General features: G+C 63.4%; 1 protein-coding gene across 1 annotated transcript in view; it reads right to left on the reverse strand.

Annotated features, from left to right (window-relative positions):
• The window catches only part of THOP1 (thimet oligopeptidase 1), a 319814-nt gene that overhangs the window by 93040 nt on the left and 213393 nt on the right, over positions 1–13381 (reverse strand). The gene's annotated exons all lie outside the window — the stretch shown is intronic.

Consider the following 13381-nt stretch of genomic DNA (forward strand, 5'->3'; position numbering starts at 1 on the left):
TCCCCACAGACCCCCACCCGCCGGGGCTGAGGTCGCAGCGGGGACGGAGCAGCGGCAGGAGCTGCGCTGGGAACCAGTACTGGTCACAGTGGGTGTCCCAGCCTGGCTGCCTGCCCTTGACAGCGACAAAACCCCCAAATCTCCCTTCTCCCCTCCTTTTGGAGAACCTCCCAAAAGCATCTCTCAGCTGAGGTGTTGTGGGAGGGGACACCGGCTCAGCTCCCCCCCATTGGCATCCACAGGGGATGGCGCTTACATGGCCCTGGTGACACTGGGCATGGTTATGGGGTAACCCCTGTGTGACCCCAACCCCTCAGGCTGTGCCGTGGGGGTCTCGTCCCCTCACCACGGCCCGGGGCAGCGGGGCCAGGGCAAACACGGGGCCGGTGGGGACACGGGGCCAGAGGGCAGCGCCGGTGCGTCACCGTGTTTACGAGGACCTCGAGGAGCTCTCGTGACGTCCGAGCGGGCCCTGCCAGCCCAGGCCCTGCCAAGTGGCACAGTGCCACCACCACCGAGCTACCCCCCTCCGGCCACCGCTCAGATTTTCGGGGCTGGCATGAGGCCACCTGGCCCCTGGGCCGGGGTGGCGCGGGGGGCACGGAGCGGGATGTCCCCCCCCGTCACAATGCACCGTGCGAGCGGCAGATGGGGCGTGCGCGGGGCTATTTATAGCAGCGGGACCCACAGGTAGCGACGGTGCGTCAGAGCCGTGACGCAGCCCCGGCGACGCTCGGCCGCACGCCCCCACAACCGGCTCCCGGGGCCCCCCCTCGAGCCCCCGGCCTCCATCCCCCGGGAACGGGTCCTGGGGGAGGTCCCCACGTGTGATGGTGACAGCTGGAGGATGCTCAGCCCTTGGCTGCGCTGTGCGGGCGGAGGTTGAGAGGGGCACGTGCCTGCACCGCCCCCAAACCCATATGTGTGTGTACATGTGTGTGCATTGTCTGTGCGCACATGGCCCCTGGGAGTGGATGCCGTGTCTCTGCGTGTCCGAAGCTGTGTGTGTGTCACTGCGTGTTCCCGCTCATGTCACCGCGTGTGCCCACTCGCGGGTCCCCCAGGTGCACGGCGGCGGCAGCGCGGCGTGGATCTGCGCATTCACGTCTGTACCGGGCCACACTCGTGTGTCCCCGTGTGTTCTGCTCCCGCTGCGTGTGTGGCCGTGGCGTGTCTCTGCGTGTGCGCGTGGCCGCGGTGGCCGGGGGTGACTCAGCCCCCAGGCAGCCCAGGAATGCCCCCTCCCCACTCCCTCCCCGCCCCTGGCCTGTGCTGGGAACGGGCTGTCCTGGGGGACGGTGACACCCAGGGCTGACCCGGACCCTGCTGGGAAGATGAGGCGGTGCCCCCCCCGCCTCCATCCTGCCCCCCCTCCCATCCTGCCTTCTGGGAACCGCTTACAGGGGCGGAGGTGAGGGGGTCAGGGGGGGCCGGGCAGGGCTGGGGCCATGCGGCTGGCAGGGAGGGGGGCCCAGAGGAGCCGAGAATCCCCCAAGGACCCTCCTGCTCCCCCCGCTCTGCTCTGGGTAGTCCAGAGCCTGGAAGGGCAGCTCGGTGCTGGGGTCCCCTCGGTACCCCAGCAGCAGCCCCCATCCATGACCGGGGTCAGTCCTGGGGGTGCCCAGGCCAGGGGTGCACGAAGTGGGTCCAGCATTGGAGCCCCTCGGCCACCGGGACGTCGAGGTCTGGGGCTGTCCTGGACCGGGGACACAGTCAGACCCTGCTCCGTTCCCTTCCGCCCGCGGAATCCGTGCCGGGTGTTGCCCCCGGCCCGCAAGACCCCTGCCCGCCGCCGCGGCAAAGCCCGGCCCGGATCCGCAGGCAGAGACCGGGACGGCACTGGGCACCCCGCGAGTCCCGGGCCCCGGTTACCGGCACAGCTCAGGTCGCAGCTTGGAGGGCTTCAGAGCGGGCGGGGTCTTCCCGGGGACCGGCGGTCCTGGCCGGGAGGCGGGGCTGTGCCCGAGGCTCCGCTCCGTGCTCTGTGATCCGTCCCGGGCTTTCCGCGCTCCCGGCCCCGCTCGTTCATTCATAGATCGCGCGCGCTCCCGGCCCATTCATCCCGGCGCGCGGGGAGCGCCGTTACCGTGGCAACCGCCCCCTCCCCGCCCCCCGTTCCCACCGCACAGCCGGAGCGCTGGGGGGGCCCGGGACCGCCCCGGGGTCCCTCTGTGTGTGTGTGTGTGTGAGAGGGGATCCTGGTGACAACAGCCCGGGGGTCCCCTCGTTCGTACGGCTGCAGACGGGGGGGTCCCGTCGGCTCAGCCCCGCCGAGGTTCGGCTGCCACGTCGGCGGGGGCGGCCTCCCTTCTCTCCCCCGGGCTGGGGCAGGAGCTCGGCCCCGGCGGTTTCCATCGTGGGCCGGGCTTGGAGCAGCATAACCTTGACCATCCCTTCCCACCCCGCAACTCGCACCCCACCCCCGTCTCTGTGGTCGTGGCACTGAGCTCCGGATCTGCAGAGTGTAATTTTCCTCTCCCCCCAAAGTGATGGGGACCTCCCCCCAGAGGGGCGGGGTGCAGCCAGTGCCAGCGGGGAGCCGTGGGTGCCAACTGCCAGGTGGCAAAGTGGAGGTGTCCCAGTGCTGCACGTGAGGGTGGGTGCAGGTCACACATGTGCACCCACGGCTGTGTGTGTGGGCAGTTGTGCCCTGCAGCCCTCCTTCCGTGCATCCCAGGCCCAACTGTGTGGGGAGGACATGGGCACCTATTGCACAGGGCTCTGCGTGGGTGGTGGCAGAAAGCCCTGGCATGCAGCAGGGGCACAGCAGGGATCTGCAGCTGGACTGAGTTTCCCCGCATCCTTTTCTTCCTCTCCAGGGCATCGAAAATGAGGAGCTACAGCCTCAGGTGCAGGAGAAACTGCTGCTGCAGCCCCACAGGTGAGCCCCAGCCCCACAGGTGGGCTCCATTCCACAGCCTGATGTACAAATGTGACAAAGTGCTCCAGGTCAGCGTGGGGCCGAGCGTGGATCCTTGCATGGCTGTTCTCATGTGTGCCTTGCACAGACGTGTTCTCCCAAATTTGTGCACGTGGAGAACATGGGCATTCAAAACCTCGGGTGTGCGCACAATTTGTGAGCGCTTGTACCCTCCGACACATCTGTGTGTGTGTTCGCACCAATCCCACGGACGGGGAGGGTGTGCAGGGCCCCCCTACACGCGGGGGTAGCCCTCACATGCAGCCGTGCTCGCGTCGCGGGCTCCGCACGCCGGGCCCGGGCGCCTGGCGCTGCCGCGATGACTCACGGGCTCGCAGAGGAAGCCGTGACTCAGTGCTGGATTCCTACCGCTCCCCACCCCCCCGGCCGCTCCGGCCATCGCGGCCACGTGGAGCCCGCGGGACCCGCGGCCGGCCCGGCGGGACACGGGTGGCGGTGCTGAGGGTCCCCGTGGGGCGGCTCGGAGCCGTGCTAGGCGCGCGTGTCCCTTGCCTGGGTCGTGGGGATGGAGGGTCCCCGGGAGCCGGTGCCTTGGGGAGCGCAGGAGGAGGATGCCCCGGGCTCGGGGTGGCACCGTGCACGCCCCGACTCCCGCCCCAGCTGGGCGTGGGGTTCCGGATTGGGCACGTTTCCCGGGCGGCTCCGGCTGTGCCACCCCCGGGCAGCGGTGCCGGGTGCTGCCCTGAGCTCCAGCCCGAGGGGGCTGCTCTCTGCGTGGGGGGCCGGGGCTGCTCCACCTGCCCTGGGTTTACCGTGGATCTGCAGCTCCACCTGCCCCTGGCGCTCAGCCACCGCTGGCACCGGGCTCCGCAGCTGCTCTGGCTGTCAGCCCAGTGCTGGGCAAGGGTCTGGGGTGCCACAGTGTCATGCAGGCAGCACTGTGGACCTGGGCAGGGACAGGTGGCTGCTGAGGGAGATGATCAGTGGTGCCATGTGATGCCCGGAGTGCTGTGCCAGGAGCCAGCAGTGCCATGTAGTGCCTCCGGCGCTGCACTGGGGGTTAGTGGCACCAGGGTGCTGTGCTGGTGGTGGCACTCAGTACCCAAGGCCCGGTGTCACGGCGCCGGCAGCCTCTGCGAGTCACAGCAAGGTGCAGCAGCTGCCCCCTCTCCACTAGCCCGTTCCCAGGCCCTGCACACCAGATTCACTTTCGCAATGACTGGTGCAGCCACCTCGGCTCTGCTGAGCTCGCCCTCACCCACTCTGCCCACGCTGCCTGTGGCCTTCTGCCCCCACGTCACTGCCCGTGACCCGGCACGGTGCTGCTGCTGCCTCAGCCAAACCCCTTTAACCCTGGTCCTCGCCAGCTCTCACCCCAGGTGCTGCTCAGCACAGCTGGGTTTGCCTTCCTGAGCGAACCCCGAGTGTTCCTAAGGAGCTGCAGCACCCTCGGTGGGGCTGGGGGCTGGTGGGTGGCAGTGAGGGGGTCATGGCCAGCAGTGAGTCAGCACAGGCAGCAGGCAGGTGTGGATGGGGACACAGGGACAGGGACGCCTTGATCGGGGACACCGTGATCGGGGAATGACTCATGTGTTAAACAAACAAACAGGCGAGCCCGTGTGAAGCTGCGCTGGCAGCTTCCTCCGCGCCCCAGCACCAGAGAGCTGCTGGTGCACCCCAGTCATTGATCTCCCACAGTGGTCACGGCACTGGGAACAGTCACGGAGCTGCTGCCACGTGCCATGTCACAGGTGCACAGGGCACACATTGCCCTGCAGCCAGCAGGACAGACCTGAGGGTCCTGAGTGCGGGACAGGGGCTGACGAGCACTGCTGATTCTGGGGATCTCCAAACACCTGCCTTTTGTCCTTGCTGCAGGAGCTGCAGTGGTCAGGGCCAAGCAGGCTCTGGCAGCTGGGGATTTCCAAGGTCCAAGTTCACCTGGGCTGGGGCTGTGTGGCCGCTCCCTGGGCCGGCAGGTGTAAAACCCAACTGTAGGCAACTGCCTGGCTCACAGCATGGCCGGCCTGTCCGGGCATCCTGCGGCTCGGCTGTGTGCCCACTGGGCTGGGAGTGAGCTCTGGGGTGGCAGCTGACTGCCCAGCTGTGGCTTGTCCTGGTCCTGCAGCCCCTGACCTGGAGGTGCCATCACTCAGCCAGTTCTGCCTGTTCTCAGAGCAAAAGTGCTTCCCCCAGGCCCTGCTGCAGCCAGGGCAGAGCCAGTGTGTGACCACGAGTGATGCTGTGCCCCAGCACAGGGACCATCATGTCCCCAGTCCTCGATGGGGCTGTGCCACCACCACCAGCACCGTGTGATCTGGAACCCTGTGCACACACGCACTCAGAACGTCAGGAATGTTTTGTGGTGAGGCTGGAAAACGGTCAGTCGCTTACTGGATTTTTTTCCACCCTTTCTGCTGTGGGTTTGGCCGGGTGCCTGGGGCGGGCGCGGGGGGGTGGGTGTGAGCAGGCATGTGATGAGCCGGGTGTGACGGGGCTCGCCAGATCTGTGAAAGTGCTGAGCTGGTGTGAACCTGCCATCCCATCCCCATCTCCTCCTCTCCAGCCCTTCCTGGAAGAGCTGCAGGGAAGGTCCCTGCTGTGTGCAGGGTGTGGGCAGCTGTGCCCATCCCCGTGGCATCCGGGTGCCTCACACAGGAGGGAGAGCCTCTGAGGCTGAAGGCTGCAGGGTTGGGGGTCAGTGCAGGTGCTCTGGGTGCTCCTGCCTTGCTGTGGATGGACAGGGCGAGGACCCCACACTGGCTGGGGACATTGCTGTTCTGAGAATCCCTGAGCTGCTTCCTCTTCCCTGTGGCGGGCGTGTGGGGCTGGGAAGAGCGTGTCCTGCCTGGAGCCGCACGCTGAGTCAGGGACAGGACAGGAATAGAGTCGGGTGCCTGAGTCACGGCCCATGTGTGAAACCAGCAGCACTTCTCCAGGAAGGGGGAACCCCGTAGCCCTGACAACCCCTGGTACATGTTGGCCACTTCCCTGGGGTCAGAGTTCTCCCCTCCTGGATCGCCCTGACCGCTTTCGGAGCTGGGAGCTGCTGGCTCTGTCCCTCGCTGCTGTCAGCAGCCACAAGGACAGATCAGGCAGGAATGCTGGACCTCAGGACCCTCTCCCTGTGCCCACAGAGCCCCCTGCCAGCCGCCAGGGCTTTGCTCCAGGGCTGGGAAAACCTTGGGGAAAGTGCGCAGGGAAGAGCCAGAGTACTCAGCCACCCTCATTTGCAGCTCCCCTCACACACATGTGTGCACAGCGCACCCCCGCACACGCGTGTGTGTCACTCTGCAAGTGCGACAGCCCGTCCTGCACCCCAGCCCCCCCCAGCCATCCGTCTGTCCGTCTGTCCCCCGCCAACTCCCACAGAACACCCCTCCCTCCCGCCTCCCCCGGAGCGTTTCCGCAGTGTCTCCATTGATAAATCTGGAGCGTTGCCACGGCGACGCTGCAATGGGGCGCAGCGGGTGCGGGGCTGCCGAGGGGCCCAGGCCCACGGAGGGGTGAGGGTGTGGGGGGCTGGCTGGATCCACGCGTGGGGTTCTACACGTGGGACTTCCCAGGTGTGTGGTTGCACACGCGTGTGCACGGTGCCGGTGCAGATCGTGCACGCGTGTCTGGGTGTGCACACATGCAGGAATTGATGTGTGCTCTGCCTGTGCAGGGCTGTGGGGGCTCGGGGACCCCACTCCGGGGCAGCACTGGCAGACGGGGTCCTTGGAACTGTCTGGTTCTTTCTGCAGCAGTCCTGGGAGGGAAACTGAGGCACTGGCAGCGTGGGATTCACTCTGTCACAGACGGTCACCTGGGGACAGGGGCAGCTCAGGGACAGGGGAACCTCGCACTGCCACTACCTCTGACCCTTCCCACACAGTGCTGGGTCCGGCCAGCGCTGTCACATCCTGGTTGTGGTCACACGTGTGGGGCTCTGGGGGCAGGTGACCCCACACACACCCGGCAGCAGCCCCCGTGCTGGGATGGGGGTGCAGGTACCTGTGTGTGAGTTCCTGCACACGTGTGTTCTGTGCATGTGTGTCCACATGTGTGCACGGTCCCACGTGGGCGGCTGGGGGACCCAGCACTGTTTGGCTGCACCACACAGGCAGTGGGACCCCGCTGGGGGGGCTGCAGGAGGTCTGGTGTGTGTGTGGGGGTCTCTGGTGCACGGGGGGAGCACAGGGTGGTGGCCAGAACTGGGCCATGTGCCAGAGAAGCCCCAGGACCACCCACACCTTCAGCACAGCCGGGACGAGCCCTGTGACCAGCTCTGCGTGAGGCTGGGGGGGCTCGGGCAGGCAGCGCCTGTCCCCAGGCAGCTCCTGCTGTGCCCTGCACCCTCTGCCGGGCCACCCACAGCCACGGCACTTGGGGGTCCACGTGGGGAGCCCACGTCTGCCTCGGCCACACGTGTTCAACCCTGTGGACGTGGGCAGAGCCTGATGCTCTGTGGCGAGATTGTGGGGTGCTGAGGGGGCGCTGGGCGCCAGGATCCGCCCCGTTTGCAGCCAGGAGCTGAGGAGATGCGGGCAGGACCCCGGGGCACGGGGTGACACGGGGTTGCCGACGAGCACGGCGCAGCCGTTGCACACGCGTGGGATGTGCGGGCACACGCGTGCGGTGCCGCGTGGGCAGGATCGGTGCGTGTAGCGTGGCTGCCCTCTGCTGCCACGGCCACGGCAGCGCTCAGCACCCCGGCACCCGTGGGACGCTACCGGGGGCCGCGGCAGGGACCCCCTGGCTGCTGAACACGCTGAACAATGGCAGCTCTCTCTGCCAGGCCCCGGCCCGCACCAGAACCCCCCGGGCTGGGGCGAGGGAATGCCGGTGTGAGGCAGCAGGGGAGGGGGCTCTGAGATGCTGTTAAAAGGTGAAATCCCCCTCCACCCTGCGGCCCCGCCACCAGCTGGGATGGGGTCATGCAGCAGGCAGGAGAAAATGAAGCATTTTCTGAGCTTTTAGAGCCGTGGGGAAGGGGCTCAGGCTGGGGAGAGCCGGTGTCAGTTCTTGGTGGCTCCTGCTGCTCTCGGGGCGTGGGGCTGGCACGGATCCTGCAGCTCCCTCCCATCCTCCATCCCGCTGCGTTTGGAAGCAGGTCACGTCCAGCTCCCGGCACGGCAGCGATGCCGGGGGAGCTCAGCTTTCTGGGGCAGCTCCGGGCTGCTGGGAGCAGCCAGCTGCCGCTTCCAGCGCTTTTGGGGATTGTGGGAGGAGGATTTCCAGCGGCGCGGGGCTACGTGGCACTGCCATCCCGGGGATGTGGCAGAGGGGACCTCAGCCCCCGCTCCCCTTCAGCTCATCCCGATGGGCGCTGCGGGTCTTTGCTGCTCTGGCAGGAGCATTGCCAAGCCCCACCAAAACGCTGATTGCTCCAGGAGTCGCTCCCCTGTGTCAGAGCAGCTGTGCTGGGTGGCACCAGCCTGTGCAGCGCCAGGATCTGGCCTTTCCCTGCGGAACGCCCGGCTCCCAGGGCAGGTGTGGTGCTGCTGGAGGCACAGACGCTGCCTCTACCTGCCTCCATTCGGATCAGCGCGAGAGGGGGGAGAGCGGGGGAACTTTGCCGATTCGTTTCCCCACCTTAAGGGGAAAAAAAGAGAAGGAGTCGCATGACTTGGAGCTTCCCGAGAGGCAGCGCGGGGAGAGAGTGACCCACGGAGCCAAGAATCTGCTCCGCTGTCGTGTCTCATTCCTGCTCTGCGGCGCGGGGCTGCGAGAGGTTGGGTTACGGGAGGCGCGGAAAGGGGACGGTGCAGGATGAGCTCATGCGAGGGCGCGGGAACCTTCTGGGCAGGAAAAAACGTTGATGCTGCAGTTCAGGGATTTCTGCAATCGTGGCTTTTCCCGCAGATACCGGCTCGCTCCGCCGGGCCGCCCCTCGTGCCGATGGCAATAAAATCACCCGGGGAGGGCTGTGGGCTCAAGGTGATTCACGTGCCCTTGCAGGGAAACAGCAGCACACAGCAATCTGCTGAGGAGCACAGCGAGTGAGGGGGGACACCGGGGTCTTGGGGGCACACCGGGGTTCTGGGGAGCCCTGCACAAGCTCCTCTTGTGCAGGGGAGCTGGACCAAAGGCCACCCTGCACGGGATTGTAGGGAGTGTGAGACCATCAGCCCCACCGCAAATCGTGGCAGCAAATTGCAGTGTGAGGCAGCGCCTGAGGAGTGTACAGAGGAGCCCAAGGGGTCTGGAAAAGCTCCAGTTTCTCTCAACACCTGGGTTGGCCTCCCTCGATGTGTACTTTACCCCTTGCTAGGGAGGGATACGATGTTCCTGATTCTTGGCAGCTTTTCCCCTGCAGGCTGTGATAAACCCTTCCTGCGTCTCCAGCCCTCTGTCCCGCAAGGTCGACCGGTGTCAGGCGGTCGGAGGCTGTTTGTCCTGTCCTTGGGTAGCATCTCCTGCCCTTAAGAACTCAATGCTGCTAATACTCTTAGATGATGATTAATGAGCGCTTATATAACTGAACTGAGTCCTTAATGCAGCCGGGAGGGTGACAGGAGGGAAGGTGGGAGCAAGAAATCGCACGTCGCTGCTGCTGCTGCTTTTCCTACACCGGAGCAGCTGTGTTCTGTGCAGAGGGACCCTGGCAGATGTGGGGGAGAGCTCACTCTTGGGGAAAACAGCTGGGGCAGCCCCCATCTGGGTTTTCCAGGCAGTTTTGGATCCCGTGGGAGTGAGCAGTCAGTGCTGCTGCCCTGAACCATGTTGTCCATGGCGTGGCTGGGCTCTCTGGTGTGGCAGAACTGGGAGGTGAAGGGTTTATGCTGGAAAAGCATTCATGTGTGACAGTGGCTGGAATGTTGTGCTGGTGAGCTGGGAATGCTGGAGGAAAAGGGCAAAACTCCCACAGTAACACCTTAGAGTGGCCTGTGAGGGGTGATGAGGCTTCTGCTGGAGACGCTGGGTGCAGTAGTTTCTAAATTTGGCTGTGTTTGGGCAGGTAGGGATGGTCTGACACTCAAGATTTGGTTTTCCATACTCTGGCTGGGAAGCACCAGCCCTGATAAAGCTGCTGCTCAGCGCCAAGTCAGTTACATGGTTGCCATGGTTACCACATGCTTATTTTCACCATCTTCCTCACCTCAGCCGGGGTGCACCGGCATTCCCAACCCTGAATCCCCCCTGACCTCAATCCGGGTGCACCGGCATTCCCAGCCCTGAATTCCCCCTGCCTCCAGCTGGCTGCACTGCTATCTCCGCTCCCGAATCCCCCCTGACCTCAGCTCATTTCCTAGTACTCCACTTTGGGTGTCCCGACTCTGCTGTGGATCCCCTCGTCACCTCAGGGCAACTTGTGCCAGCCCTGATCTCCTGCACTTTTCTGTTGTGGATCCGATCCCTTCACTCGCTGTGGATCCAGTCCTTCTGCTCTCTGTGGATCTGTTCCCCCCGCTCGCTAAGGACCTGATCCCTGCGGATCCTGTCCCTCCCCGCTCCCTGTGGCTTTGTCCTACAACTCGGTAAATCCCGGTCACAGGGAAGCGCAGCGGCCGCACTCCTCGCCATGGCAACGGCGGGATTGCGTCAGGGCTTTTCTTTCCAACTGCAAAGCTGGATAAGCAACTCCCTCGGGGACAGTAGTAAGGGAGAAGGGAATATTCTTTTCCCTGGGGCGCTTTGGGACTGCCAGTTCCCTAATCCAGCCCTGGTTTGGTGTTTTGCTCCCGGGTCCAAGGCTGCCATGGGTCAGACGGGGTGGGAACAGTGAGGGCTCCCACGGCAGGGACACCGAGAGCTCCTTGTGCTGGGGACAGTGAGGGCTCCTGTGCTGGGAAGACTCCATGTGCCCTCCCTGTGGCACCTCCCTGCTCCTGGTAAAAGCTGATCTTGCAGGAAAACCAGGAAGGAGCCAGAGATTTGGTGATGGATGGGGTGGAGGCCCAGGGACGAGCCCTGCTTCAGTCCAGCCTCACATTCCTTCCTTTCCTGCAATCCCAGCAAAAACAAAGGCAGAGGGGGCGGCTCTTGCGCCGCGCAGGATGTGCTGGGGCGTGCAGAGCTCCCCCACCGCTGTGCCTGGGAGCAGGGAGGGTGGTCTCAGCGATTTCACCGAGGCTCAGGGGCAGGAATGAGATGCCAGAGCCCGGAGGGCTTTGTTCCCTCCCAGCCCCGGGTAAGGCACAGTCCCAGAGGACGAGATGTGGCACTCAGTGCCGCGCCGGGCACTCCTGTCCCCAGCCCTGGCCGGCGGCGGCAGCACCGGAGGAGCTGGTCTGGGATTTGGGAAGCTCATCAGAGCAGTGCCCGCGGCGGGGGCTGCCCTTGGCTCCGCAGCAGGTGCCGGGGCTGCCGAGCAGGTTTGGGCTCGGCTGCTGCACGGCTCTGCGCAATTCCGTGTGCCCCGGGCCGTGAGTACAGGGACTGGGAAAGATCCCTACAAACACCACAGCAAGGTGGGGACCCCCAGAGGAGCCGCTGGTGCTGTGGAAGGAGCCGCCTGGGTGTGGGAGGCAGGAGAGAGGCTCATGCTGATGTGGGAACGGCAGGAGGTGAAGGCAGAACTCCTCCCATCACTGATCCCCCCATGGCATTTCCATGTGCCACTATCCCCCGCTGTGCTGCTGGACGGGCGGAACTTCCAGGAAATCAGATTTGCATGAACAGGATGTTTGGTCTTACAACCTCTGCCCTTGGAAGCTTTAAAAAAAAAAGGGTGATAAAAACATCAGTCATGTGGGGAGGGATCGCTTGAATCAGCTCCAGGTGATCCCTGAGGTCCCTGCAGCCTCTGGTGATTCACAGTTCCCCATGGCTGCACCTGTACACACACACAGCTCCGCTTCAGAGCGGAGATTTACACTCCCTAAGGAAGTGCTGGCACTTTTGCCATACTGGGTCACCACAGCCACAGCCCTGCTCACAGCCAGATCCAGGTTACCAGAATTAGGGCACAGCCAGGGAAAACACCCATGGGTGCTCAGGTCTGGAACTCACCCAGGTGTGAACTGTGTCTCCTACGTGGTGTCGCCTGTTTGGGACCCCTGGCCAGGGCCCTTCTCTTGCAGGAGGTTTGCTCTAAGGACGTGAATCTTGGGTTGTTTCAGTTCTTAATTAACTGCCCTAATGACTGGTGCAACCTGCCAGGTGAGGTGCCTCCCTGGCTGCTCCCAGAGCTGCTTCCAGCCAGAGCCCAGCCTGTGGGACATGCAGAGATGCCCCCGAGCCCCTGGGGCTGGTGATGTGGGGCTGCTGCGGCCTCTGTGTGCAGCCTGATCATGGAATAATCCACGAGGATCATCAAATCCAGAGCTGATGCCATGTCTGATGCCCTGGGACAGGAATGATCTGGAGCACTGAACCCTCCTGGCAGCAGCAGCAGCACTGGGGCTGGAGCACACAGTGTCCATTTGGCCCAGCTCTCGCCTTGTGTCACTGGTGACTCTCACTGTCAAAGCAAAGGCATCAACACACCCCGTGGAGACAGAAATCACACTTCTGGGACACATCCAAGCAGGGCTGTGCTCACCATTCCCTGTCACAGGAACTCCTCTGCTCCTAGCAGTCCTTCATCCTGCAGGGACTCAAATTCCCCTAAAGCAGCAAAGGTTCTCGGTGTTATTTTCACAACACCTGACCTGCCTGGCTTTGTGTGGAGTCCAATCCTAATGAATGCCAGTCTTTGACCCTTGAGGGTTGCAGCGAGGTTGGTGTTGGCTGTCCAGCATCCCAGGCTGGAAAATGGCTCTATGAATCAAGGTCACTTTATCTGCCCTCATCATGGACCAGAAATGCTCACGTTAATGGGTCTCTAATTTAATCAAAATGCCATGCCTGTGATTGCAAGGCTGAGATCTTTTCCTCTCTTGAAGGGCAAAAATCAATTTGCTGTAACAGCAGACACTTCTCCAGGCCTAGGAAGGTGAGTAATTTTTTTCATGGCAGGAAAATAGTAATATTGGCTTGGTCTGTCATCAATATTGGTGTTTTTTATGTGCATTTGAGCACTTTGGTGGCAGCATTCTGTCCCTGTGGCCCTGTGAGCTCAGAAAAACCACAGCTGTGGTGTCCTTGGGTTTCATAATTACTGTATAACCTATGTACAAACTGCCCTTTTCCTGCAGATCCCAAAGGAATCCCAACAAATGAGGGCAGAAAAGCCTGATTTCCACACTCTGGAAGGCAGGGAATGGGTGATCACCGCTTGACAGAGCAATCATAGGCAGGTTTCTTTGTATCTCCTTGTGGTTTGTTTTTCCCCCATCTCAGTGCCTGGTTTGAGAATCGGTCACCAGAGTGGTGATTTCTGTACTCCAGCGGTTTTCCTCTGTGCAGCCTGGCTCTGACTGGAAATACTGGGAGAGAAGGACGGAAGGAAAGAGGGTGGCTGCGAACTCCTGCTGGAAACTGCAACACAAATTACAAGGAGTTTCTGGAGGCAGAGCAAACGTGGCTGGTGCTGCCTGGGACAGGGAACACACACACACACAGTGACCCCTGATGTGTGTAATCCTGTCCTGGGACACACACGGTGACACCACCGTGTCCTTGCCACGTTTC

This window comes from Sylvia atricapilla, chromosome 26, assembly GCF_009819655.1.
Source record: "Sylvia atricapilla isolate bSylAtr1 chromosome 26, bSylAtr1.pri, whole genome shotgun sequence".
Classification (NCBI taxonomy): domain Eukaryota; kingdom Metazoa; phylum Chordata; class Aves; order Passeriformes; family Sylviidae; genus Sylvia; species Sylvia atricapilla.